The sequence below is a fragment of the Myotis yumanensis genome, unplaced genomic scaffold (genome assembly GCF_028538775.1).
Source record: "Myotis yumanensis isolate MYYU_CA2020_CCGP unplaced genomic scaffold, mMyoYum1.0.hap1 SCAF_2, whole genome shotgun sequence".
NCBI lineage: Eukaryota > Metazoa > Chordata > Mammalia > Chiroptera > Vespertilionidae > Myotis > Myotis yumanensis.
In genome coordinates this window covers 80,078,302-80,092,081 of record NW_027223753.1, presented here as the reverse complement: position 1 = coordinate 80,092,081, position 13,780 = coordinate 80,078,302, and the positions used below count along the sequence as shown (strand labels likewise).

The following is a 13,780-nucleotide window of genomic DNA, read 5'->3' as shown; positions in this document are numbered from 1 at the left end:
CAGAAGGCTTCACAGGGGATTTTTACCAAACATTCAAAGAAGAACTAAAACCTATACTCTTCAGGCTACTCAAAAAAATTCAAGAGGAAGGAACACTTCCAAGCTCATTCTATGAAGCCAGCATTACCATAATACCAAAACCAGATAAACACAACATAATGAAAGAGAATTATAGGCCAATATCCCTCATGAACATAGATGTCAAAATCCTCAACAAAATTCTAGCAAATCAGATCCAGCATTACATCAGAAACATCATATACCATGACCAAGTAGGATTTATCACGGGGATGCAAGGATGGTGCAATATCTGCAAATCAATAAACGTGATACATCACATAAACAAATTGAGAGATAAAAATCACATAATCATATCAATCCATGCAGAAAAAGCATTTGACAAAATCCAACAACCTTTCTTGATAAAAAAACCCTCAGCAAAATGGGAATAGAGGGATCATACCTCAACATAATAATAGCCTTATATGACAAACCTATAGTCAACATCATACTCAATGGGTAAAAACTAAAACCATGTCACCTAAGAACAGGAATGAGACAGGGATGCCCACTTTCACTACTCCTGTTCCACAGAGTACTGGAAGTGTTAGCCATAGCAATTAGACAAGAAGAAGTAATAAAAGGTATCCAAATTGGAAAAGAAGATGCAAAACTGTCATTATTTTCAGATGACATGATACTGTACATAGAAAACCCTAAAGACTCCATCACAAAATTATTAGACTTAATAAATGAATTCGGCAATGTAGCAGGATACAAAATTAACACCAAGAAATCTATGGCATTTTTATACACCAATAGTGAACTTACAGAAAGAGAGATTAAAAAAACAATCCCATTTACCATCACACCAAAAAAAAATTAAGATACCTAGGAATAAACTTAACTAAGGAGGTAAAAGACGTGTCTCAGAAAACTACAGGACACTGAAAAAAGAGATAGAGGAGCACATAAACAGATGGAAGAACATACCATACTCATGGATTGGGAGAATCAACATCATTAAAATGTCCATACTACCCAAAGCAATCTATAGACTTAATGCATTCCCCATTAAAATACCAATGGCATATTTCACAGACCTAGAATGAACTCTCCAAAAATTCATCTGGAATAAAAAAAGACCCCAAATAGCTGCAACAATCCTGAGAAAGAAGAACAAAGTAGGAGGGATCTCAATACCAGATATCAAGCTGTATTATAAAGCCACTGTTCTCAAAACTGCCTGGTACTGGCACAAGAACAGACATATAGACCAATGGAATAGAATAGAGAATCCAGAAATCGATCCAAACCACTATGTTCAATTAATATTTGACAAAGGAGGCAAGAACATACATGGAGTCAGGACAATCTCTTCAATAAATGGTGTGGGGAAAATTGGACAGATACATGCAAAAAATGAAATTAGACCACCAACTTACACTATACACAAAAATAAACTCAAAATGGATAAAGGACCTAAATGTAAGACGGGAAGCCATAAAAATATTAGAGGAATCCACAGGCAGAAAAATCTCAGACATATGCCGAAGCAATATCTTCACCAATACAGCTCTTAGGGCATTGGAAATTAAAGAGAAAATAAACAAATGGGACTACATCAAAATAAAAAGCTTCTGCACATCAAAAGAAACCACCAACAAAACAACAAGAAAGCCCACTGCATGGGAGAACATATTTGCCAATGTTATCACCAATAAAGGTTTAATCTCCATCATTTACAGGGAACTCATACAACTTAACAAAAGGAAGACAAACAACCCAATCAAAAAATGGGCAACGGACCTAAATAGATACTTTTTGAAAGAGGACATAAGGAAGGCCAAGAGACATATGAAAACATGCTCAAAGTCACTAACCATTGTAGAGATGCAAATCAAAACGACAATGCGATACCATCTCACACCTGTCAGAATGGCTATCATCAACAAATCAACAAATGACAATGTTATCACGGATATATGCACATAATCTTCACAGGGACCTGTTATCCTGTCTCACTGTAAAGGCAAAAAAAAAAAAAAAAAAAGCGGGATGGAGAAGAAATAATATTTCTGAAGAGAAAACAGGAGGAACAGAATATAACTGACAAGTCACAGGAACTATCTTCCCAAATTTTACTAAAACATTTAGTGTAAACTTAAATACCAGTGGTATGTTTCTCATTTTGTCTAAAGAGATGCTCCTTCTTGGCATATAGGAGCATGAGCCTGTTGTTTCTCACTAACTCAAATAAAAGACTATATGACTCCCAAAAATTTAGGTATATTATTTAGATCTTACAATGATGATGGTTCTTTCAGTAATGAATGAACAACCAGTGATTCACTATTTGAACACCGGTGAGATGAAAGGCACTAATGATACATACTGAGAGGGGTCTTGAGTTGGGGTGGGGATGGCGAAGAAACTAAATGCTCTTCATATTTCCTTCCGCCTCTAATTAGTACAACATCAAAAGCTATAACACCTAACATTCTAGAATTCAGGAAGCCTATGTACATACTCCAGCTCACTTGATAAACTCTAAGAAAAAAATAGTCATTTGAAAAGTACCACAGAACACCGACACTTTGATGTTTCCACTCCTAGTGGTTGCTCACGTTTTGAGTGGCGCAGTGCTCCAAACCCCGGAGCAGTCTTCCTGCATTAGAGGGGAGGGAGGCTGTGGCATCCTGCAGGAGGGTCGCAAAGAAAGAGACATGGAAGGCTTTGGTATCAACCATCTTCTCATGTATTTTACACATGTAGAGGACAAAATGTTCTCCCTTATTTCAGGAAAGGTAAAATAAGTATGTGAATGTTTGCACACAGACATGATAAATCTTATTATTTATCAGACTTTCAAAGAACAAAATGCTTTCTACAGAAGTCTGGTAAATTACTTTAGAAACGAATATACACCAGAATAGGTTTGAAAAGCTATGCCTACATCTAAAATGCTATGTACTCTTGTATCTTTGTCTCTGCCTTTTTCATTCTGCCATAGAAAACATCATAAAGTGCCTCAAAATGATATTTTCCCCCAAACTGGCTAAGAACTATAGAGGCCACCTTCAGATTGAAGGTACTAGAGTGGAAAAGGAAAGAACATGTCTGGGCTGAAAGGTAATATTTGAGAAGATCTCTATTTTAAATATTTAACGAGTATCAACAGGGTTTTCTTCACCATGGAAATGCGCATTGCAGATCCCAGAATGCAGTGTGTGTGTGTAGTTGGGTGGGTTGGGTTGGGTTGAGGAAAAGTATATAGCAGAGGGCTAAGCCCCAAGAGAGAACAGATGAGCAGGGAGGGACAAAATAGAGAACAAGGAAATGGTTATAAATCCAAAGCCAAAAATGTAGCCTTTACCAAACCCATGTTGAAGGCTGAAGGAAGTAAAAGAAATCTCTGAATGCGTTTATTACTTAAGAAACCCCTAAAAGCACCCAAATGGTTACAGGATGGAAAAAAGAACAATCCCACTAACAAGCTGAGTGAAAGGCACCAAATCCTAAAGAGGCCAAGATGTGACGACTAGGCAGACTATTTAGATCTGGAATTTAAATCTGTTTAAAGTTAACTGAATAATGTTACTTATGTTTGTACACAGAAGGCAGAATTACTTACATAATTAACCTCTCTAACGGGAACGATGGTGGATCGGGTAAGAAATGGGATGTAGTGAGTCAAAGTTGGAATAAGGTCAATGCGCTCTGGTGGAGCCACCACCCCAACCCTTCCTGTGGGTGGGGGTTGAAAAAGAAAGTAGCACCATATATCATGAGCCACCCACTCTAACATGTTTATGTAGTCATAGAGTAAAACGTATTCATGTCACAATTTCTTAAAATATGAATTGTCAATACTGTACTTAGCTTAGATAACTTAAACTGAGAGATCAATAGCTGTATAATTTTTACTGGGCCTGACAATTGTGCATTCAAGCAAAGTTTTATAGTTGTCTTCTTGCCTCACCTTTATTTCCCTACGTGGTTCCACTGTCAATAGTCACAACCTCACCGCCAGGCCCTGGCTAGTCTCTGGCTTTTCTGCCTTCTGCCTTCCAGATTCACAAGTCTTTCCCCATTGGTGTCTCCAGCTTCTCATTTCAGATGCACTTGCCCCTCCTTTTAGGATGGTCCTGTTCAGCTCCCCTGTTCCCCACACCAGGCTATGATGCTGTCAAATCTACCCCCTTACAAATGCAAGCTCCATCAGGACAGGCCTCATGTCTGTCTTGTCCCATTGCATGTTTCCGATGTTTAGAACTGCACCAGCACATGGTAGCTCTCAATAGAGGTATTTGCCTAGTAAATAAATGAGTGATGACTGACTGAATCAGATTAGAATTTAAAGACATTGTCTCAGTTTCTTACAATTCAAAAGCTATGCTTCCTCACTATACTGGCAAAGTGCTTAAGACCCTATAGAACCCATGTATTGAGTTTTGAAGTCTGATGTGGCCTGATCTTGCAGAGAGATTTCCTACACCATTGCAACAAGTGGTTTGGTGATGGAGACCACCGAACATTGCTGGACCACAGGCCCAAGGACACAGCCCGGTGAACTATGCTGAAATATCCCCATTCTTCAGCCTCCCTGGAGAACCTCATTCTGATAAGTCCTTGCTAGTCAACATGTCTGCATTTCTGCACACCAGCCAGTGATTCACAGCGAGAGAACCATTTCTTCCTCTCAGTTTGAATCCCTACTGATTCTGTATTTGAGGAGGAATCTAAGTGCTTCCCAAATACCAAATGTTCCATATGGTAGTGCAATTGCCATTCTCACTCCCGCAACATTGCGCCTGTCTACCTACACTCACAGGGCACCTCGCCGGAGTTTGGCAGAACATCATGAACTCCTTTTCTGACCTGTATTTGCTGACACATTTGTTGTTGTCCCTCCCTTTACAAAATTATTAATTTTGTTGAAACAACATATATATTGGACAAATACAAGTTTTATTTGCTTACTCATCATCGTAATCATTTAGAGGAGAATATTTATGACCCATTAAAGGGGAATTCTTAAGCTAAATTGTCTTAATAAGGAATTCAGATGTTCCTCTTTTACTGAAAAATACAGAGCTGTTCAAACAAACATGTGGGCCAAAACAATGCAGCATCGACACACACAAGAGTCCCAGAGTGTCTAGTGAAAAACATTAGCTGAAGCCAGACAACTCATCTTCTGTTAGTCTTCTTAACACCAAGTAATTCTTTGACCCCTTTTCCTTCAACTTTTCAAGCTTATGATGCAGCTAAAGGTCAAGGGACTTACAACCCCACAGTTTTCCCCTTTACGTAGGATGAAGCATGTTTCCTAAGAGCTCGGGGTCTCCCATTCTATTTTCTCTTTCACGAATTTAGTGAAAGGAAGCTCATGCAGTTATGGGGGGCGGGGGGGAAATGAGCCTACCACAGTTTTTTTAATCCACTCATCTGCTTATGGGCACTTACGCTATTTCCAAATCTTAGTATTGTAAATTGTACTCCTATGAACACAGGGGTGCATATATCCTTTCTGATTGGTGTTTCTTATTTCTTGGGATACATTCCTAGAAGTGGGATTACTGGGTCAAATGGGAGTTCCATTTTTAATTTTTTGAGGAAACTCCACACTGTTTTTCACAGTGACTGCACCAGTCTGCATTCCCACCAGCAGTGTACAAGGGTTCCTTTTTACATCTACACAATGGAATACTAAGCTGCTGTAAAAAAGAAGGAACTCTTACCATTTGCAACAGCATGGAAGGACCTGGAGAGCATTATGCTAAGTGAAATAAGCCAGTCAGAAAAAGATAAATATCACATGACCTCACTCATTTGTGGAATATAATGAGCAACATAAACTGATGAACAAAAATAGATCCAGAGACATAGAAGCATCAAACAGATCGTCCAACCTCAGAGGGAAGGGGGGTGGGGTAAGAGATCAACCAAAGGACTTGTATGCATGCATATAAACATAATCCATGGACACAGACAGTAGGGGGGTGAGGGCATGTGCTGGGGGGTAGGAACAGCCGGGGAGAGGCCAATGGGGGAAAAAGGAGACTTATGCAATACTTTAAACAATAAAGAATTTAAATTTTAAAAAAATAATAAAAAAGAAAGATGAGCTTGGTAGGGCAGCTCACATATGGAGCTGGACAGTTAGACTCAGCAGGCATAGCTCAAAGAGGCCCAAAGCTTGCCTGAGCCCCGGTGCTGGCCACACCTCAGGAGCAAGGTCTGTAACCAGGGCTGTAACTAGGGCCCCACTTGGCCAGATGACAGACACCTCTGTGAGCACTGGGTCTCTGACTTGCAGCCTTAGGGCAGGCCGTTTATCCAAGACTGGGACTACTCCGTTTATCCAAATTGAAGGCATTTGGAAAGATACTAAAAAATATTTTTTAATTGACATTATACTATAGTCAGGGTCATACTTTGTTTTTGTTTTTTTGTTTGTTTGCTTCTGTCATGACCATTTTCTCATATCATTAGATATTCTTTCGAAATAGGATTTATAATGATTGTCAATATTTCACATATATTTGCCACACCCTATGAAATGAGTACTATTGTTATCTAAATTTTATAAATTTAGACATTGAGATGGAAAGTTAACTTGCTGGGCATCACATCTCAAAAAAAGAGCTGGGCTGGAATTTGAGCCCAGAAAGTCTGGAGCCTGGATCTAACCAGTGTGGTACCCAGCCTCTGCTCAATATAGTGCTGCCACAGTTATATCTAATCATGCTCCCAACATTGGACAGATACGTGTCTGTATGTGTGTGTGCATGTGTGTGTACACACATATGTATGCATAGAGATATATACTCATATGTGTACGTATATACAGACCCACATACACATATTTTAACTAATGAGCATACAACTTCAGATCTATGCTTAATATAGGCTGTTTATTAAATACCTTTTTATTCTTGTTAAAGAAAGAAAAACTATGTTTTCCAGTGAAAAATCATCGCTATCTAGTAATCTCATGGTCATCTAAAAATACTTGGCTGTAAAAGGAGAAAAACTTAAAATTCCCTAGGACCTATCCATACCTTCTTGATTTAGTATTATTTCTCAAATGTCAAAAACTGGTAATGTACACATGTGGCTATCTACAGCAGGAAGGTTCTTAAAAATGGTATGATTTATTATTAATAAATGCCCTCCCCCAAAAACCATGGGGATCCCATGTCTCATATTCAATTGGCAATGACTTTTTTTGTTTTCAAAATTCTCCGTACTGATACAATTGTATGCATAGGCACTCTCATACACTGCCCCTGGAAATAGAAACTGATATGCCTTTATTGGAAAGGAATTTAGCAGCAAGTAGCAAACATTTTAAAACTGAAAAACTCTTAAATTCAGCAATTTACTGCTAAGGAAGTATCCTAAGGAAGCTACGAATACTGGCAATTAATATCCTATTTAATAAAAGGGTAATATGCAAATAGACTGAACAGCAGAACAACCAAACAGCCAATCGAAGCATAATATGCTAATGATATGCTAAGGCTGCTCAACCACTCACTATGACATGCACTGACCACCAGGGGCAAACAGTCAACTGGTCGACAAGTTGCTATGATGTGCACTGACCCCCAGGGGGCAGATGCTCTGACTGGTAGGTTAGCTTGCTGCTGGGGTCTGGCCAAACTGGGACTGAGCAAGATGGGCAGGACATGCCCTGGAGTCCTCCTGCAGTCCCTCCCTGGCCCTGATCATGTACCAGTGGGGTTCCCTCAGCTTGGTCTGTGCCCTCTCACAATCCAGGACCTCTCAGGGGATGTCGGAGAGCCAGTTTCAGCCCAATCCTGCAAGCCCCTCCCCTTGGGAGGGCACCAGACGCAGGGCTCATGGCTGGTGAGTGCTGCTGCAGCAGCGGGAGTCTCTCCAGATCAGGACTGATTGGGCACAAGCCTGCAGCAGGCACAGTAGGGCCGGGATGAGCAGGAGCGGCAGGTAGGAGCTGCAGGCGACACTGGATTGAGGGTTTTGGCCCGTTCCCTGCAGGCCACCCAGAGGGACCCCACCCATGCATGAATTCATGCACCGGGCCTCTAGTAAAGCTGTAAGAGCATTACTGGTAGCATAAGAGAAAAAAAAAATTAGAAGGAAATTAAATGTCCAGCTAGAGAGGTTCAGTTAAATGTATTGTAGGATATGCATTCAATGGTATGCTATATAATCATTAAAAATATTGTTGCAGATAAATATGTTGCTATGAAAACATGTTCATTATTACATTAAGAGGAATAAAAATGTTAGATGAAAGGTGTTAGAATATATTATAATGTTCCCTACAACCATCTGATGGTAGTTTCTCTAGCTGAATTTATAAACACCATCATCCAAATCGTCCCCTTCTTATCAATGTCTTGGCATCCACCTTAATCCGTGATTTCAACATACATGGAAGTTATTTTCTTTCCCATAAGCAAGGAGGGTTCCATTTTTATAGAAGAGACAAAAAATAAAGAGATAGAGAATATGTGAATCTAGAGATTATGTTTATGTTGTGTGTTTGTGTGTGTGTGTCTATGTATGTGTAGGAGAATGGAGAAAATATATATATATATCCCCCACTATCTTGGGGACTTTACAATTAAATGATCGTTATTTTAGTTAAAGATTTTGGAGATATTTACCTGTACCATGTGCTTTCATCACAATGGAGAAACATAAGCAGTCGGCTCCTTCCCAGCAGATCTTTTCACATGGATTTTGCTTGAGTAGAAAGTGTGGCAGTAGAAAACTCAGTGTAAAATGCCTAGACCTGTAAGTACAAAAACAATATTCCCACTGAGTGAGGCAGCTTGCTGTGACCTTCATTCACATTAACTGGTCAGAGAAAAAAGAAACACATGTGCTTCTCTCTCTCTCTCTCTCTCTCTCTCTCTCTCTCTCACACACACACACACACACACACACACACACACACACACACACTCACCCACCCACCTCTCCAGGGATGACAGGCTTCCCATCCTATCTTTTGACCTTAGGGGCATCACCAACAAATTAAGCCTGTTCCTTTCCCTCCTTCCCTGCTTAATGAGTCCCAAATTTCAGAGAAATAAAAAATAGTTATTCTCCAGAAAATTTCAGGAACATCACTGAATTTGATGCTCTCTCTGATTCCTATTAATCCTTCGCACACATCACCCCCACTCCATCACACTATTATTGACCAGAAAGCAGAGTCACTGCTGCACCTGATGCTCAGCACTTTGGTCTCTGGGCCCCATTGCTGAGCCAACATTGTTCACGGAGGCCATGCTCATAATTCCAGATTCCAGTCCTGTACCATCTCTCCAAAACTGATCTTGCTACCAACAATCCTGTACTTATTATTACAAAAAAAAAGTTAAACATTAAATCAACACCATCGTATTTTCCCCAGAGTTTAATATGCCCCTAAGTCTTAGCATTGCTCTTTTGGGATGTGACTATCCTTTGATTTTAATTACCAAGTCATATTGAAATCAACATGTTCATATTACAATTAAGGGTAGATTTACAGTTATTTTAATAAAATTAAAAGTACCAACAAATCCCAAATCTGGGTGCCAACACACTAAGGAAAAAACTAAAATCCAAGTCCTGCCTAACTGGCTAAATTTTATTAGGAAGAAGGCAGTTAAAATCAAGAGCCATGTGGAAATCCCTCATTTAAGATACATAAAGAGAGGAATTTCTATACATTATATCTATGGTGTAAAAAAAATACTTGTTTACCTATTTACAAGCCTTCATACTACATATAGATCTTAGAATCACTAACACAAAATAGATGTGAGCATATCAAAGTTATTAATGGGTCACATATTGATTTCCCTTTTGTATACCTGCATAAATGTAGGTATGTGTGTACACTGTTCTGATTATGCCTCTGTGCTTTTGCGCATGCCACACCCTTCGATTAGCATAGTTTTCCACTGAGCTCAGATTCTTACCCTAGCCCCCAGGCCCAGTGCAATTCAGCCTTCATGCTCTTTGCCAGCCTGCACTCCAGCTTTTCTATCTTACTTTTAAGCCTTTAAAAGCACCTTGTTCTCCTAGCCCTCACTGCCAAAAAACCTAGCTCTCTTCCCGAATAACCCACCTTCTACATCAAGTGACCTTGTATCATTTTCTCCTTCTGCTCTCAGCTCAGTCCTGTTCTCAGGGAGCCTTTCCCGACCTCCTTAGCCAGGTCACTACCTTCTCGATACTTTTATAGAACCATTTCCCTGTGTTATACTGGCCACTTTTGAGGTTTTACATTTTTTGATAGATTCATTGATTGATGCTTGTTTCCGCCACTAATTAGTAAACTCTACGAAGGCAGAACACGTGTGCTCTTGTCTACCCTTTTATCCTCAATATTCAACACAATGCTTGGCACATTATTGGCACTCAATAAAAATCTGCTGAGTGAATAAATGAGGGAGAAAGGGAGGGAAGAACAACCCTTATCATAATTAGTGTTTGTTGAATTAATCTGTTGATGGCTTTTCAACACAGAGGATAAGGTCTGCATTCCTTTGAACAGCATGCAAGGCTCCTGGACCTGACCCCATCCAGCTATGCAGCTCCTCCAGCTTCACTTGACCCTCAGCACCTTGGAATCCCTGTAGCTCCCTGACCAACCCTGCCTGGCTCCCACGCATCTCCACACTCTGGTTTATTCTGTTCCCGCTGCACAGCACCTCTTCAAACCCAGACTCATTCTTCAAGTCTCAGTGAGGGCTGCTCTTCTGTGAAGACCTCTAACTACCTTCTGGGAAGCTGAAGCCCTCTTTTCCCACTCTTCTACAACACTCTCTGCTAGAAAACCAATTATCATATTTTCTTGTACTTGTGTTTTAAGCAAGTCCATCTCTCCCAATGCATAGCAAGTCCCTTAAAGCAGTGGTTCTCAACCTTCTGGCCCTTTAAATACAGTTCCTCATGCTGTGACCCAACCATAAAATTATTTTCGTTGCTACTTCATAACTGTAATGTTGCTACTGTTACGAATCATAATGTAAATATCTGATATTCAGGATGGTCTTAGGCGACCCCTGTGAAAGGGCCATTCGACCGCCAAAGGGGTCGCGACCCACAGGTTGAGAACCGCTGCCTTGAAGGCAAAGGAGGGGTTGTGCCTCATTACACTATCCTCAGAGTTAGCACATCAGCCTTGAACATAGTCAACAAATAAATATTTGTTGAATGAAAGTATACATTTCATATGTGCAAAGCTCCACAGTTGACTATTTAAATATATTAACATATGTAGTATATTTAACTATTATTAAATGGTACGAGGCATAACAGTTATAAATTAACCTGTAAAATGGGGATAACACCTATCTCACAGAGTCGTTGGGAAAATTAAATAATACACCAGTAAAATGTTTAGCACAGAGCCCAGCACACTAGAAGCACCTAGAAACAGTAACTGTATAACCATCATTGTCAATATCACTATTAGGACAACCATTTTGAATTTATAATTCACGCTTCAAATTTAACAGTTTTATTTGACAATGACTCTTCCTACTAGTAAAACGTTAATTAGCATTAGCATCTCTGCAAAGCCATAAAATGGCTGAAGAGGCACTCAGCGGACCAAGGATAAAGGTGAGTCTTACTCACTACAATCTATAATAATAAAAGGGTAATATGCTAATTAGACCAGCCGTCCTCCTGGATGTCCTTCTGGACTAAGCCGGGGCTGCAGCTGCCATGGCTGCAAGGGAGGAATCCAGGCAGCCGCCCATGGCTGCGAGGGCCTACTCTTGCAAGAATTTCATGCTTCGGGCCTCTAGTATATGTATAAAGGCACAAAGCATCAACACAGAAGATGTATTGCTGTTCAGAAATTATCTATAAAATCTAAATGACAGAAACACCAAATATTATCATTCAAATGCCATAAATATTTAGCTTAAAGAATTAGGAATGTTTATTGCAAATTATTTCTTTTGCTACTAAAACAAGATATACATATTCATTTCTATTAATTACTGGACAGAGTAATATAACTTCTATAAATAAATATTATGTTTTAGCCTAATTAATATGCCAGAAAGTGTATGAATTAAGAGCAAACACATTATCTATTAAGTGCTATGGTGATTTATATTTGTTGAAATTTAATGTAACAGACTTATGCAAAGAGGGGAAAAGAGGCAAGACAATTCTGCAACAATATTTTTTTTAAATAATGTCAGAATGAATTGTTTACAAATGCTACCAGTGCACAGTTGAGCAGAATGAACTGGTAGTAATTTATTCTACCAAGAAACTTATCAGTCATATGATGCCCTTTTTAATATACTGGCCAAATTTAAATAATGACTACAAAAGTATTTCATATACTGTGTGCTACTGAAATATAAGGTACTATCATTACTGTATTTGAGATTTCTATTAATAATTCATCTTTACCTCTCTGATAAGTGATAAAACCCAAAGCAAGTCAGATTTCTAATTGGAGCTTAACCATTTTCTGAGAAGTATTAGAGCTACAGAAGGAAAATATTATAAAAATGCCAAATTCTTAACTTCTAATTGTTTTACCACTAGAATGTTACACTACTTTTAAACTGAATTACAATTCTATTGATTGGCCACACCCATTGACCAGTTTATTGCAAATATATTGTTCTCTGCAATGTAATCAATGCAAAGGTAGAACAAATTTAGCCCAAAAAGTCTTAATTTATTTAGATAATTTTGGTTTGAATTTACTATTAATCTCATCATATGCTTGTAGGTAAAAAAAATCTGGTGAACCCTTAAGAATATAAGGAAAAATTCCTCTTTATTTGTGCTGATTCCTATATCTGAAATTCTTCCTTTAAGATTCAGCTCAAATGCTCAGATGTCATTTCCTCTGTGATACGCTCCCACATACATTGCCTTTGTCCTGCTGTGCAATGATCTGTTTCCCTCTCTAGACTCTGAGCTCCTCAGAGTACTGACCAGGTCTCTGCATTTTTTTTTATAACAACCTACACAGTTCTTTGCACATAAACATTCTCACTAAATACTGGTTCAATGTGTCAATGAATATATACACTTTGATGCTCTTAAGACGAAGGTGAAAATGCTACTAATTATGATCTAAAGTTAAAGGTTAAAGTAAAAAATAAATCCATTTTTAGTGAAATGAAACTCTTAGCATTTTCACTTCCAGATGCATCAGCATTACATAAAAGTTGTTGAAACTATTTCAGAAAAGAGACATGCTGCACATTTTCCTGTCTGAGAATTAGTCTGAAAAATACCAGCTACACAGGGGCCTCAGGGTGTTCCCATGACAAACATTCAGTTAGGTATTGATTCCACACACTTATTTAATGGAAATCGAGACCAAGCTTCTGCCTCCACAACACCAGCACTTCCCGAATCATTCTATTCAGCTGCTTAATCATTCTATTCAGCTGATGAGTCCCAGAAGAGGTGCACCCGCCTCCCCAGTACTGGCCAGCACTTCAGTGATGAATCTCTGTGGCAGAGAACCTCAGCACTCAGAGAAACACACACCAGCGCCAGACAGCGTTTTCCACTTTTATTGTAATTCTTATTCCCACATGGACCACTTTCTCACGTATCCGCTTTTCATTTTTCAAAACCAAACCTATGAGCCTGTGACAACTTGCCTGGCTGAGAAACATATTACATCATCATCCACATGCCAAATCCTACCTCACTCGAAAGGCCAGAAAAGAACAGTGGGCAACAAAACAAGTTTCTCATCGTAACCTATCCAGGCTGATTGTCCACGTTCGAA

The 13,780-nt window shown here is 39.2% G+C and overlaps 1 protein-coding gene across 4 annotated transcripts in view; it reads right to left on the bottom strand.

Annotated features, from left to right (window-relative positions):
- Window positions 1-13,780, bottom strand: part of ATXN1 (ataxin 1) — a 421,222-nt gene that overhangs the window by 253,836 nt on the left and 153,606 nt on the right. For all 4 annotated transcript variants that reach the window (XR_011470272.1, XM_070405691.1, XM_070405692.1 and 1 more), the window contains one exon: window positions 8,664-8,791. The gene's annotated coding sequence lies outside the window, so the exon portion shown is untranslated. The remainder of the gene's footprint in view (window positions 1-8,663; window positions 8,792-13,780) is intronic.